General features: G+C 42.5%; 1 protein-coding gene across 2 annotated transcripts in view; it reads right to left on the reverse strand.

The window, feature by feature from the left end:
* The window catches only part of LOC126161991 (GTP-binding protein drn-1-like), a 323,419-nt gene that overhangs the window by 204,664 nt on the left and 103,122 nt on the right, over window positions 1-15,633 (reverse strand). The window contains exon 1 of one of the 2 annotated variants that reach the window (XM_049918195.1): window positions 6,876-7,010. The exons of the other annotated variant lie outside the window; for it this stretch is intronic. The gene's annotated coding sequence lies outside the window, so the exon portion shown is untranslated. Of the gene's footprint in view, window positions 1-6,875; window positions 7,011-15,633 lie in introns of those variants that run through there. 2 annotated transcript variants of the gene reach the window in all.

Raw genomic sequence — 15,633 nt, forward strand, 5'->3', positions numbered from 1 at the left:
GAATCAGACCAATAGAATCTCTGGTAGAGCCCTTCGTCTTAATATTCAGCGGCTGGTTTGCTGGAAAAGATCTTTACATTTGTTATTATTGTTAAGCGCTGCATTCAGTTGGGAAAAATCGATCGTTTGAACAATTCGTTCATTTTACGACAGATTTAGAATTTCAGATGTGGACGAAGCCTTTTTGGACGATTTTATCAAAACTCGGAGACTGCAGGCTCTCTTCGTCACAGCTGAAACTTCCCCACTAATTACAGGGCCAAGACAATCATCAATGATTCAGACAGAGAACTCATTCGTCATTCACTCTAGAATAAAAGGATCACAAACCTTATTTCTGAGGAAAATAGTATATTCAATCCATCTCCATTACATGCTCCGTTTTCTGTTGATTCCAAGTCTTACGTAATTTTCGTTTACCGTTTTTCTCTATCCACCAATAACACGCTAGTGGCACAAACTTTACTAGCTCGTTTTAGCGAGAAGAAGAGCAAATATCTCTTTTAGCAACCCGACAATCTTCCGACAGATACTTCCGAAGCTGTACTCCCTCTCTCTCTATCTATAATAACCATGGAGAATACATCTATGTATCTCTGTTATTCCAAAGAATAATCTTACTAGAAAAATACCTTGGCGTCGACGAGCTGTCGGCGCATATATTACTAGAAATCCGATCAGATACTTTCCAAAAGTGAATAAATGTGGATGATTTGGTTGACCATTATTAATTATTGCGTGGTAGAGGGTAAATTTCCGTGGGGAGATTACACGGTGACTCACTGTCCGAAGATCTACAAATCTTTGTCCGTCAGTGGATGACCAGCTTCGGTCAGGTTCTCCTATATTTAGATCTGTATTCTGTTGGTGACACTGAAACGCATGGATTTCTGAACTAGCTCTTACATTCTTCAAACACTCAGCAAAGAAAAATATATTAATTTCCAAACTAGTCAGACAGTAAATTAATTGCAAAAAAGTGTATCCGATGGAATCGTTTCAGCACATGCGTAAGTGTTCTGGAATTTAAGAATCCTTTACATCAAACGCAAATCTATTTCCGTAATATGTCTCCTGCCAACCTTGACACAGAACCTCTGTTGGTTATTATTATTACTCATACGAAAAGTTTCCCAACATATAAAATGATCACAATTAATAACTAAGCAAACTGAACGATCAGTGTCCTTGTATGACAAATATACGAATAAGGCTAACAGTTGTGCTATGGAAATATACACGAGTATGTAGTAGGGAACGTTAATCATGCCTGGCTAACAGAGTGCTTTGAAGTTTCCGGGACGGGGAGGCACGCCGGTCCTGGTCCGATTCCGCTAGGCGCATTAACGACGAGAACCTGGATGTGGCGGAGAACCTGGATGTGGTTTGTAGGCGGTTTCCCACATCCCACTAGATGAATACTGGTACCTACGTTCCCCCTCAGATACCGGCTACGTAAACACTTAGAAAACATGCATGCATGCCCGATAAAACATTGCATCATAACTTGGAATAACACAGGCACTGCAATACTGTATTTTGAAAACTTTCTCACACTTCCACATGGAATTTATTCTGTATGCAGGCGGAGTACACTGATTCCGTCCTGGGGATGGGGTTGGTGTAGGAGACTGACGATCTGAGGTGTTAGGTCCGCTTAAACCCATAATGAGCAGCAGCAGTGGCAGCGGGTACGTCCAGAATGAGGGAGCTCCCTTTAAAATTTACCCTACAGCCACTACAGGGCATGTGGTTAAACGGGCACAGACACGTGTGTTCATTGTCTGCTCATCACTGTGATTACTGCAGTGATTCTGTAGAACCTCTCATTTAATGAGGCCCTGCTAATTTCCCACATCTAGTGATAGCCTGTTCAATGATATACGTATGGAATAGCCGATATTACCTTCCTCTGATAAAAGTTCGAAGAGTTTTCAGTCAGTAAAATCTGACAGCAAGTGAAAGACAGCACAGGCCTTCCCCAAAACAACAAAGGAATAGGTCACAAATGATAAAGTTAAATGAAAATATTTCATTTCAGGAATATAAAATACTTAAACGTGTAAAAGAATGCCCCAACAGTACAAAGTGAAACGTACAATAAAACGAGCGTTAGACTTAATGACTATCAGGATACTGATCCGCCTTTAATGTATCGGCCAAACTATGAGCAGAAAAATGATTGTGCGAGAACAGACGACTTTTAGTGGTGAGGGAATTCTGCTTCCTATGTTTTCTTTCTTTGGAATACACCGTCATTTGAATGTATTTTTCTTGTGGAGAGCTTAGATTTCGGTTTTCACGTCGTTATAGAGCTATAAAATTTTTCTATTTAACCGTCGTTAACACACATATATCAAAGAAAAACCTTTGCATCACCCTGGTTCCCAGCACTCCGGAAGGTAGACGTTGACTGTGGATATTGTATCACAGACGCAGACCCTTTGACTGTTCAGAGAGATCACTAAATCCGCCCAAATATGTACAATATCATGCATGAGCAGCGCTTGGTAGATGGAAGAGGTGCGACAACCGATCAGTTCCAGTCATTCTACCAGGAAGGAGATACACAGCTCGTGTTGCCTGTAGTTCAACCATGCCTAGACGGTCAATACTGCGGTTCGATCGCGTCCGCGTTGTTACTTTGTGCCAGGAAGGGCTCTCAACAAGAGAAGTGTCCAGGCGTCTCGGAGTAAACCAAAGGGATGTTGTTCGAACATGGGGGTGATACAGAGAGACTGTCAACGACATGCCTCGCTCAGGCTGCCCAGGGGCTACTACCGCAGTGGAAGACCGCTACCAACTGAGGAACCCAGACAACAACGCCACCATGTTGAATAATGCTTTTCGTGAAGCCACAGAACGTCATGTTACGACTAAAACCGTGCACAGTAGGCTGCATGATGGGCATTCCCACGTCCATGGCGAGGTCCATCTGTGCAACCACGACACCATACAGCGCGGTACAGATGGGCCCAGTAACATGCCGAATGGACTGCTCAGGATTGGCATCACGTTCTCTTCACCGATGAGTGTCGCATATGCCTTCAACCAGACAATAGTCGGAGACGTGTTTGGAGGCAGCCCGGTCAGGCTGAACGCCATAGACACACTGTCCAGCTATTGCAGCAAGATGGAGGTTCCCTGCTGTTTTGGGGTGGCATTATGTGGGGCCGACGTACGCCGCTGGTGGTCGTGGAAGGCGCCCTGACGGTTATACGATACCTGAATGCCATCCTCCGACCGATAGTGCAACCATTTGCCTTCATAGACGACAGTTCGCGCCCCTACCGTGCGCATCTCGTGAATGACTTCCTTCAGGATAACGACAGCGCTCGACTAGAGTGACCAGCATGTTCTCCAGACATGAACCATATCGAACATGCCTCGGATAGATTGAAAAGGGCTGTTTATGGATGACGTGAACCACCAACCACTCTGAGCGGTCTACGCCGAATCGCCGTTGAGAAGTGGGACAATCTGGACGAACATTGCCTTGATTAACTTGTGGATAGTATGCCACGGCTAATACAGGCATGCATCAGTGTAAGAGGACGTGCTATGAGTATTAGAATTACGGTGTGTACAGCAATCAGGACAACCACCTCTGAAGGTCTAGCTGTATGGTGATACAACATGCAATGTGTGGTTTTCAGGAGCAGTAAAAAAGGCAGAAATGATGTTTATGTTGATCTATATTCCAATTTTCTGTACATGTTCCGGAACTGTCGGAACAGAGGTGATGCAAAACTTTTTTTGATGAGTGTATTAACGCTTGCCAAATATGGAGCTAAAAATGGTTCTTGTATTACAATGATGTCAATCATGAACGATGCAGATTGGCACGTATATCAACTAAAGTATCAGGGAACTCGCCGAGGTGAACTGCAACTTATGGCGTCATCACCTGTAAAATAGAATAAGGTCTCAACTCTTCAACGGACTAAGGCTTGATCCCTGAAGTAAACACCAATGTTCCAAAGAAAGTGAGCGGTCCACCATAACATCTCGGCACAACCCACTAGTCCAAGCACTGCTCCATCCAATAGCCAATTGCCCACCGGCGTCTAGCTTATGGCACCCTGAGCAGACAGCGCAGGTGCGAGCCTTGTACACTCTGAAACATCTCTCACGTTGCTGCAAAAACCCCGCCCCAGAGGACGCCCGAGAAGCCATAAATAAGCAACGCAACGAAAGAGGTTTAGTAAGAAACAGAAACGCTATCACCGCACGTCCATGGATCAATTCCCCCCACCCACCCCTCCCCACCCCCCCTCACCATGTCCTCCGAACGGAGGGAGCATCTTTGCAGTAACCTTATGCTCGGCTAAAATGTGCTTAAATATTAATCAGAAAACCAAAATCACCCATCTCTGGCGAGGCAGGGCGCCTGCCCTGTTGTAGCAGCTTCCTTGCCCTTGGGTGCAAGCCGAATGTTGTTCCTGGCAGCTTCCCAGTTTTCGTTGCCTATCTTAGGATCAATATCCTCAGTGAAGAAGTCGTTTATTGATCACAAATTTGATATCGGCTAGTTAACTGGAAATGAAAGCATGAGCTTGGAAGTGTAGCGTTGTGAGTTTCGCGCCGAGCAGTGGGAAATAGCAGTATTAAAACAACAGCTCCTGAATTCCCTGGACAAAAAGGGTACGCTCATTATTGATTACTAAACCTGAGGTGCACAAAACACCAAAAAATATTTTAGCCACGTGCTGAACGGTTAGCCAACTTGTCATGGATTTATTAAGAAGCAACTAAACTAAATGACTAAATGCGACAAATACCAGAAATGTATACCAGTTACCACTTTTAGTGCGAGGTAGGAGCTCCAAATAGTCAATAATCAGCTTATCCTTGGGGTTTTCTGCATGACTGGAATGTCAATCCCTCTTCCAAATATTACAATTACCCTCAGCCATTTTACATTCCTGACACTGAATGCCGTTACCGAGATGGTTAATGTGTGTATGAATCCTAAGGACCTGTGACTGCGAAGCCTCACCACTTTGCAATAGTTCATTATTCGCCTACGCAGCAGACAGCAAAGTACCGTACACAGTGCACTAAGTGTGTCAGGAGCGATGTTGACGCAGCTGTCCAACGTGACACACAGGCATTGGCTCAACTCATCTGCGCCGTCATGGTTAACTTGCATGTCCGCAGTTCATACTGCAAGTGACGCTTCATTATGTACGATATTTCCACGACAGGGTACTAATGCCTGGTACTAATGAGGTATATGAGAATGTACAGCCTTTGTGATCTGTCAACCTCTCCTGCCTCCTGCCAGTGAGGAAACCAGCCAACAGAAGAGCTATGACGAAATGGGGGGCGGGGGAGGATCAGCGGTGTAGCTATAACATTACAACGTTGAGTACAGGAGTGCAGATGACATGCTGTATGCTGACTTCCGTGAGTTATGAGCTGTGGCTGGTAAAGCTCAGAGAAATCAGTCTCATGACTTGTCTTACCTGCGACGGGAACCACGCCGGGCAGCCACTCGGTCAAAAGCGTCTTGCCAAAGTTCGCGGGCCCCCCTCCCTGCCCTCTTCCGTCGTCGGACGTTCGAGTCCTCCCTCGGGCATGGATGTGTGTGTTTTCCTCAGCGTAAGTTAGTTTAAGTTAGATTAAGTAGTGTGTAAGCTTAGGGACCGATGACCTCAGCAGTTTGGTCCCATAGGAAGTTACCATAAATTTCCAAATTTTCCTGACACGGACCAGTTTCCCATTCAGGTACTCAATAAACATTGACCTAGTACTCAGTCCAGCCTTGTAAATAGGACGGCTACTGGAATACTACATGAGCAAGAAATAGGAGCAAGATAAAACCGTTTAATGAAGCTTGGAAAGTTGCCTCTTTAAACGTAACGGGAATTGCTCTTAAGGAAGTCAAAGTAATTTAACGTTTGAAACAAATGAAAATAAATTTTGGAAGAGTTAAAAATCAAAGAACAAAAAAATTTGGAACTAAATAAATACATTACTATATTATGATCTACAGCAAGTAAAGGTGTTGCCATCTACATTCATAGAAAATAGGAATTTGTAATACTGGATTATGAATACGTAAATGAACGTATTGTAGCCGCAGAAATGAAATGTTCAGGAGGAATCCCAAGAATAGTATTAGTAACTTATGCACCATAGGAAACAAAAATTGACGAGTCCAAGGCATTTTGCAAACAATTACAAGTCATATTCAACATACAAAATAAAAATCGTATTCCAGTAAAATATCTTCCACGCCACTGGGCTGTCTGGTACAGCAACTGTATGCAGAACATTTGAAATAAAAAGCCTTGGTTGCAATTTATTCTTTTATTAACAACACATTTTACTTCCCTCACAAACAAAATGAGCAAAAATTAGAATGCGGATTTTACAATAGTATAAGAACCGAACAACGTCTTCGTGAGAGACTGAAGCACTCGTAGTCAGATGAACATGCCGAGACCTTTCTTTTTTACAGTATTTATTACTGTTTCTAAAATGTTCTGAAAGGAAGATATCTCCGTGGGTTCGCCTGATTTAATTTGTGGTTCAGTTTAAAACAAATGTTAGGATTCTGATCAATGTACAAGAATTTAACAAAAACTTTACCTACAGTTCCTGTAGTAAACAGCAACAGCTGGTACTTCAGGCGTTACAGAAGTCTGTGAAGCAGACAAATTGCACGTCTGTGAGTGCTCACTAGTACTTTTTTTGTTTTTACCTCATTCGTTTTTAAGTTTAGCTTTGTATTCTATCTTTGTTGTATTTTTGGAAACAGAGTGATGGTGCCAGAGGGGCTCAATCAGCAAAGTATGTTAAATGCCTTCAGTGTGAGGAAGATAATTATGAATAAATTATTATCGGCAATGACGATTGTGGTCACTTACCGGGACAAAACTTGCGTGCCTGCGTCGCGAAAACCCGAAATCAGAACGGACGACACCGCGTCAGTAGTGAAGGACTGAAATGCAGTGAGACGAAAGGAAAGCAGAGCAGAGGTGTCGGCCGTGGGCGGCACGTATGACGCCGGGCTCCGGCCGGCAGGTGCTATCGATCTAGGCCGCGCCACGCCGCGTATCGTGTGCGCGTCCTCGGTCGCCGTTTCCTGTGTCCGCTGATACCGGTACGCCCCATTACGCAACGTTTCCTGGTCACCAGAGCGCGTGGTAAACAGGCTGCAGGGGGCAATGTCCAACGCGGCAGCTCATCTGAGGGTGCACTCACCACCTACAAATGCCCATAAACTGACTCACTTTCCTCAACAGATTTCCATGCACCAGGTTTTTCTTTTTGAGTCATCAGTCTTCTGACTGGTTTCACGCCACCGGCTTCGAATTCCTCTCCTGTGCCAAAATTTTCATTTCAAAGTAGCCCTTACAACCTACGTCCTCTATTATCTGCCGGATGTATCTGAATCTCTGTCTTCCTTTGAAGTTTTTACTCTCTACGTCACTCTCTAGTACCGTAGAAGTTATTCTCCATGAATTAACACATGTCCTATAATCCTGCCCCTTCTTCTTGTCAATATCTTCCAAATATTTCTTTCCTCGCCTATTCCGCGGGGAACCTCCTCATTACTTACCTTATCAATCCATCTAATTTTCAAAATCCTTCTGTAGGACCACATCTCAAATTCTTCGATCCTCTTCTGGTTTACTCACAGTCGCAATTTCACTCCCATACAGTTCTGCATTCCAAACGTACGTTCTTATAAATTTCTTCCTCAAAATAAAGCCTATGTTTTATACTGGCAGACTTCTCTCGGGTACGATTGCATTTCCTCCAGAGTTAGCCTACATTTTGTATCCTGTTTGCTCCACCCGTCATGGGTTATTTTATTGCCTAGGTAGCAGAACTCCTTAACTTGACATACTTCACGACTATCAGTCCTGATGTTAATTTTCTCGCTGATCTCATGTCTGGTACTTATCATTACTTTCGTTCTTCTTCGATTTGTTGTCATTCCCTATTTTGTACTCGTTAGACTGTTCATTCTATTCAACAGGTCCTGTAATTCTTCTTCACTTACACTGGGGACAGCAAAGTCATTTATGAACCTCATCATTTATATGTCCGCCCCCGTTAGTTGAGTGTCAGCGCGGCGAAATTCCACGCCAAGGGGTCTGGGTTCGACTCCCGCCTGAGGCAGGAGATTTTTCGCCGCTCAGGTACTGTGTGTTGTGTTGTGCTCATCATCATTTCATCCCCATCTCAGACGCGCAAGTGGCCCAGTGTGGCGTCGAATGCAATAAGTACTTGCCCTCGGCGGCCGAAATTACCCGAATGTGGGACTTCCGGCCCACAATGCCGTAAGCTCATTTCCGTCATTGATATACTTTCATCTTTAATTTTTACCCCACTCTTGAACCTTCTATCTCCCTCACAGCTTCCTCGACATATAGATTGAACAGACTACATCCCTGTATTACACCCTTTTTAATCCGTGCACTTCGTTCCTGGTTTTCCACTCTGATTGTTGCCTCTTGGTTCTTCCACTGTCATTTCAAAAAAATTATGAGTAGGTCAGTATTAAAGACAGAGAATCAGAGTTTATAATAAAGGGTTTAGCACCTGTCAAAATTTTTTTTGGTTGCGCCAGAATTTCTAGGAGTACTCAAGTCATTGCTCGTAGAGATCGAGGCGGTAATCGAGCTCTGTATTCACAAGATGGTCAGGGCGTCTTTCGTAGTTATAAGACACATCTTAAACTCGAGTACTGAACAAGTGCAGGTCAGAATAGTAGCACCAACAATTCTGATTGCTTCACTGGATCGTGCAGAAGGGGCAACAACTTCACTGAATAGTCCTGTGTGCACGCGATCCCTGACGTAAACTTTTAAAAAGAAATCTAACGGTCAGCGCGGGTGTCCATGGGATCTGACTATTATATACATCCATCTCTCAGAAAACTTGTTTTTCAGCACCTCCTGCACGTTCAATCTCCATCGTGCGAATGCACTACAATGTTGGAAGGTGGTGGACAGGTGAATCTCTCCAGTCTGTGGAGGAAGAATTGTTGAAACATGTCCATGTAAACATTTCTAATTATGGTTTCCTCTGAGTAGAAAAATGGACCTCACCAAACATTAAGCTTCGAGCTGTCACGGAAGATTGCACGCGTGTTGTGTGGGTTTCCAGAGATCCGGAATCTAACGCTGTAGCGATTCACATGTCCAGGACAGTGGAATGTTCCTTCCTCTGAAAAGAGGCATTTTATCGTATAGTCATTGCCAGCCTCTATTTAGGCCAGTATGGAACACACGGAAGGCATACCGCAGATAACAATCGTGTGGCTGCAATGTTTGGGCCATGTCCACATTGAATTCGCGTGATGCACGACGAATTGACTTCTGGAGGCGCTGTTTAAACGCAGCTCACAGTCTGCAACATGTGCTTGAGACACAAAGGTCTTTGAGACTGCCTGTCTAAAGTTTCCGAACCGCCTCATAATGTAAATTTTTCTACGGTGGTACCCTCCCATAGTGGCATATATAATTTTGAAGTAACGTCACCATAGACATGGATTTTGCGTACTAGATGGGACACTGCGGCTTCTTCTGGTCTATCGCCATTTTTTGCACTTCACTTCAAGTCTGCAACGAAGGAAAAAACTTTGGGAGCTATTAAACGCTATACGGCAAATTTTGATTATCTTTCTCCAATACTAATTAACGTGACCATCGTCTATGTTCAACGTGCAATAACCACTCACAGACAGCAGGTGGCAGTGGAGGGTATATAAGGCTTGTCCGGGGGCTATGGAAAACAGTTAAGTTGTTCCTTTAACAATGCTCAAACGGAGCGATTTATCGGCCATCAAAAACGCATGATCATTGGCTTTGTAGTGGAAGCATTTGCAGCGTATGAGCCTTCGCAGCAGGCGCCTGGTTCATGCGTCCATGCTGATTACTGTTAATCGGCGAAGAAGGCTGGAATATGCACGCCGACAGCGTAACTCACTTTGCAGTAAGTATCGGAAGGGCCGAGGACGGAGAAGGGAACGTTATGGTTTGCGTGGCATTCCCTGACCTTGTCATTCTGGGAGGCACAATGGATGAAAACAAGCATGCACGTATTCTTGGGGACCTATACACGCCGTTTGCTTTTACTCGGCAGGCTGGTAACTACCAGGAAAATGCAACATGTTACTCAGCTTGCAGTGTAGGGGCTGCTTAGAGGAGCACCTAGATGAGTATACCGTACTACCCAGGCCACCAGACTCACGGGAGTTACACCGAATGAAGAACCTGTGAGACCACCTCGATCGGGCTGGAACCTCAGCCGAGAAACCTATCACGGCTAGTAACAGCAATGAAGTTGACATGGCTCCATAACCATGTCGGTCTTCCTGGAACATCACTGACTCTCTTCCTGGAAGTCACGCACAAAGGCCGGCTCTGCAAAATTTGGTTATACGGGTTACTGATGGTGGTCACATTAGTGAGTGGACAGTGTAGTTTCGAAGATATGACTTTTCGAAGCGATAGCGGGACTTTAAGGTCACCTTGCATTGTAATCGAAAAATATATGGTTTTCAAACATTTACTTTTATTAGTTTGTAAATGAGACGCTTCATTCGCTGCGTGGTAGACAGCAGTTCAAATGTTCAAATGTGTGTGAAATCTTATGGGACTTAACTGCTAAGGTCATCAGTCCCTAAACGTACACACTACTTAAGCTAAATTATCCTAAGGACAAACACACACACCCATGCCCGAGGGAGAACTCGGATCTCCGCCGGGACCAGCCGCACAGTCCATGATTGCAGCGCCCTAGACCGCTCGGTTAATACCGCGTGGCGTAGACAGCCAAAAGACTGATCTATGAGTGGTGTTTACGACTGCATTTAAGAAAACGTTCGGCTTAGTAAATCACCATTCCGGAAATGGCTTCTTCTTCCTACGAAAGAGGAAGAATTCAGTGGGAGCCATGTCTCCAGAATACAAAATTTGAAAATTTTATAGCTCAAAGAAGTAGCATGTGTAACTATGTCCTGGCGCTGTCGTTGAGCGGAAACATCTTCTTGGATAGTTTGCCGCAACACTTTGTCTCGACATCCTCCTACAGGAGATTTGCATAGCGGATCTCTGCGATAATTTGCCGCTTTCGAGCATAATCTGTTAGCACCACGCCAGAGCAGTTCCAAAACCACTGAGCATCATATTGCATCATGAAGGTCGATCTTCGCCAAATTTGTGCGCGATGAGTCCTTGGAACCTGTGACGTGCGGTCCTAGTAACACATCCAGCACTCCTCAGGGACGACTACGTAGCTAAAGAAGGCAACTAGAATGACCTGTCAGAAATGCAACATTTTCACTGATGCATCCGTTGGACGGATATTCTGATTGGTTGTCAGCAGTCACGGTCCGTCGGAGATATGGGAAATTCATTTTCACTTTTTCCACGTTCGCTTTGATTGCGATACACAGTCTTCAAGCTAAATCACCTATACTTTCTTCGGAATCCCAGTTTATTCACAGAGAGCTGGCCTGCCACTTCATTCGTCTTTCAGGCAAGTCTGACCACGTTGGAGGTGGCTATGCCGCCAAACCGCTGTTTTATATTATGACGCGTTTTTGCCGTATTCCACCAACTTAGCGCCTATTGTTGCAGCATTGTTAGCCTTCAATTGCGTCACTTTGTTTTGGCTCTTCTAATGGGGCACTCCTGTACTGTGATGCGGGGATGTCAGTGTGTACCTAGAAAGTAAGCGTCAAGGGCACCCATACATAGGGGGGGGGGGGGAGTGGGCGGAGGGGAGGGAGGGTCAAGGGGGGCGCCGAGACGCACACTTCTAGCTCTCAGGGAAAGGAATTTAAAAATATAGGGTGACCAGGTATTTTTATTATAAAAAGAAATTTAAAAGTCCATATTAGGCCGGTTATTTGTAGAGTCGGAAATGGAATATTTTTATATCCACTTGCAAGTCGCCGTTCGTCATCCTTAATATAAAAAAAAACTCTATAACGCCTAGCGCTCCCCTCTCCACCCTCCCCACCCCCCCTCGCCTATACAAACTATGTTATGGGCACACTTGGTAAGCACGTACCTCAGCACAAATAAAAAACTAATTGCATTACTTTGCTTGAAGATCTCGGCTGTACACAACAGTAGTAGATGGTCGGTGAGAAACAGATTTACTGCATTTGAAACATAAGTCAGCGATGTGCTTCATTCATATTAGTTGATATCTCTACGATAAACAGAGAGATGGGATCTCTACCTCAAATTTCAGACTCTTGCTAAGGCAACTCTGTCAGGATGTAAACAGTGGTAAATCACAAAAACAACGCTGCCACTTGTAGTGATCTGCACCAGAAAAATTTTCAGGGACGGTTTGTACGAATTTTAAAATGACGTCCATAACTAAGATTCAAAGATCCTCAATATGTAACTAAACGGAAACGTGCTTCAAAAGTGGTTGCTAAACAGGTAAATGTGAATATCTAGTTAAGCAGATTAACACTGTAGTATCCCTTGCCACAGTTCACGTGAAGTTGAGCGACGGTAATGGCAGACATATTATGAGCCATTCGTAACGTTCTTCACGTTCTGTTGGAAGGTGTCTTCAAAAGATGATTTGATATTGCGCTGAATCATAGATTAATTTTTGAGGCTATTGTACTTCATAATTGCAAAAATCTTTAATAGCTGTTTGTTAGTATCACAAACTGAAACAATTCGGATCTTCTAAATTTCAATTTTTGAGTGGTTCTGCAGTAAAATAAATTCACTCAGGAAGTAAACATCGGAAAATCAATGTTAACCAATGTTAAGTGCACTAATTTTGTGAGTATACTATGTTAAGTACCTTTTGTCAAAATTTAAGAAGAAAATATTGGATAAAATTTTCCATTTTAAAGATATATTTGGAAACAATGGTTTACCTGAACAGAAAAAAATCATATTGCATGTTCTTGAAACGTCTTAATTGTGAGATTGTAATGAAATTTTTCTGACAAACTTCTCAAAAGAACCAACCTGTTTCTTACTATTGTTCACTGCTGGAATCTTTATTTTTCTTGGTGGTGGTTAACACTGCGTTACTACGCTTCATAATTGTGAAAGCCTCTAAGTGCTCACTCTCTGCAGCCACTGAATCGTAAGTGGTACTATCAAGTTTGGAAAACTTAAAATTTTTTGTAAACATACGTTCATGAGACAGTGCTTAAATGCTGAAGTAAATAAGTACTTCCACATGACTGATTCTAAATGGTTTAATAACTTTGGTCTCAATCATAATTTTAGGTTGGTCTCTCAATACGATTGACTGCACGACAACTTGTCTATCAGGGCTCAGTCACAAGGATGAATGCTGTGTGCACTGCAAAAAAATAAATATGAGTTAAGAGAGTGTACTGGTATTTGAAATGACAACGGTTTTAATCTCCCTCCGGCCACCAGTTTTGGTTTTCGGCAGTTTAATAAGTAGCTTAAGGACAATGGTGGGATGATTCCCTCGGAAAGGACATGGACAATTGTTTCCCTAACTTCCCTCAATCCAGTTCAATGTACCGTTCGTAACGACATGGTCAGCTGCTTTATATTATAACTTTATGCAGGTCCCTTCCTTCCGGTTGTACTCACTTGCAGCAGTATCTCTGACAAGAGAAACTAGTTGACGACGTTCTTCAGGCAGTCCTCGCATTTATTCTACCTAGCTCACAATGATTCGCCTACCTTACTAAATTGTCTACGTAGCATTTGTCAGTCATCAAATAAAAGCTGCAAAATTCGGCAGTTAGTGGTCATAGATTTCAGTCGTGGTGATGCGCCATAGATTGATAAAACTTGGTTTAAAATGGTTTATTAATTGACGGATTGGTCCTTTTAATACCCTTTGAATGAATTACTACTTCCGCTTACGCTGAGCAAAATGCATATTTTAAAAGAAATATAAGTTATTTTCGGCTTATGATGCACATAATAGCTACCTAACATCACCATTATAAATATCTAGCAGTTTTCAAAATACATGCCGTAACCTGGTATCAGAAACTAAAAAGTAATACTTACGACGAGTAGGCTACGCAGGTAAATTATCAAATAAGTAAGGAACACACCACCTGTTTCATACGAGCGAATTTATGTGAACCTTACCGTCACTGTCAATTGGAATTTGTCACATCAGCCCTTGTTAAGTCACTTGACTCAAGTCCTTTAGTATGTGATCCTTAGGAATTGCGGTTTTCTGTTACTGTATCTTATTTTCTAAATATGGTGTTTAGCAACTTTGTGTATCCATTCATAAATTAGGTTAGTCAGGTTGAGAGAGTTTTTTATTCAGATATTGTACAAGGCGAAAGGAACAGTCGCAATTGTCGAGAAAGATGTCTATCACAATCTTTCTATATTGATGGCTTGCAAGTTGCTTGTTGTATACTGCTGATTGCAAAGAGTACGTACATCATTTTTCAGTTGAGAACAAAAGTACGAGGGTATTCGGAAAGTAGGATCCTATCGGTTGCGAAATTCAAACCACTGTGAAAAGCAAAACTGTTTTGTATAAAATGCATATTTGAATCATAAGCTGTTTTTATTTTAAACCCAAATATCTACCGGTTTCGGTCTTGGGCCATCTTCACTGACGCTATCCAAGGTACATTTATAGTACACAGGAAATGTTAACAGTTCTTTACAAAGAAATTCAAAAGAACATGAATACTTGCAGCGTTAAAATGGTTTAAGCCTCGATAATGCATTAGTCATTACTTACAATGTGTAATGCAGGTCATGAATGTAAATATATGACACACTGCTTTAAAAGCAAACATACAAATACTAAATGTATACAGAGCAGTACTGAAGAGATGATCAGGACTGAAAGTAGTACTTCATACAAAATATTGAGAAGATGGTCAAAGATCTTTAAAAGAATATTTTCGTCACATTGTATAAAAATATCTCGATGACAGGTTACTTGGTAATGTAGAGGACTACACTATCTTTGGTGAATATCTTTGGTACAGTTTCATATGTAAACAGAAAATGGAGTTGCTATTTCCAAGCTTAAGATAACATAGATGTTATTACAGTACAAGGTAGAAAACATTAAAACCCAATGTTACACCGTGTCATACTCATTGCTTATGCCTTATGAAATGTATATAATCAAACATCAATTGTACCATAAATATAATGGAAATCTCACTTTAGCTTTGAAAGTATCTAAAATACACTGCTCAGAAATGGGTTGAAATGTCGCTCAGTGATCATATGCATCTAAGTTATAGTAGTCAAACAATTACTGTCACATATCGACTATATTTAAATGGAACCTTCATATGTAAATAATGTTTGATTACAGTGCTTAAAAGTAATTGTTTGACTACATAACATAGATGCATATGAATAAATAGCGACATTTCAACCCGTTTCTGAGCACTGTACTCTAGCTTGTATTAAGGTTACAGATGCGATTTCGATTACGTTTGTGATGTGATTTACGTCTGTTTATACACACATCAGAAAAAGTTTTGCATCACTTCGGTTCCGAGAGTTCCGGAACCTGCACAGGAAATTGGAACAGGGATCAACATAAACGTCATTTCCATCCTTTTTACTGCTCTTGAAAATCACACATTGCATGTTGTACCCCCATACAGCGAGACCTTCACAGGTGGTGGTCCAGATTTCTGTACAC

This window comes from Schistocerca cancellata, chromosome 1, assembly GCF_023864275.1.
Source record: "Schistocerca cancellata isolate TAMUIC-IGC-003103 chromosome 1, iqSchCanc2.1, whole genome shotgun sequence".
Classification (NCBI taxonomy): Eukaryota; Metazoa; Arthropoda; class Insecta; order Orthoptera; family Acrididae; genus Schistocerca; species Schistocerca cancellata.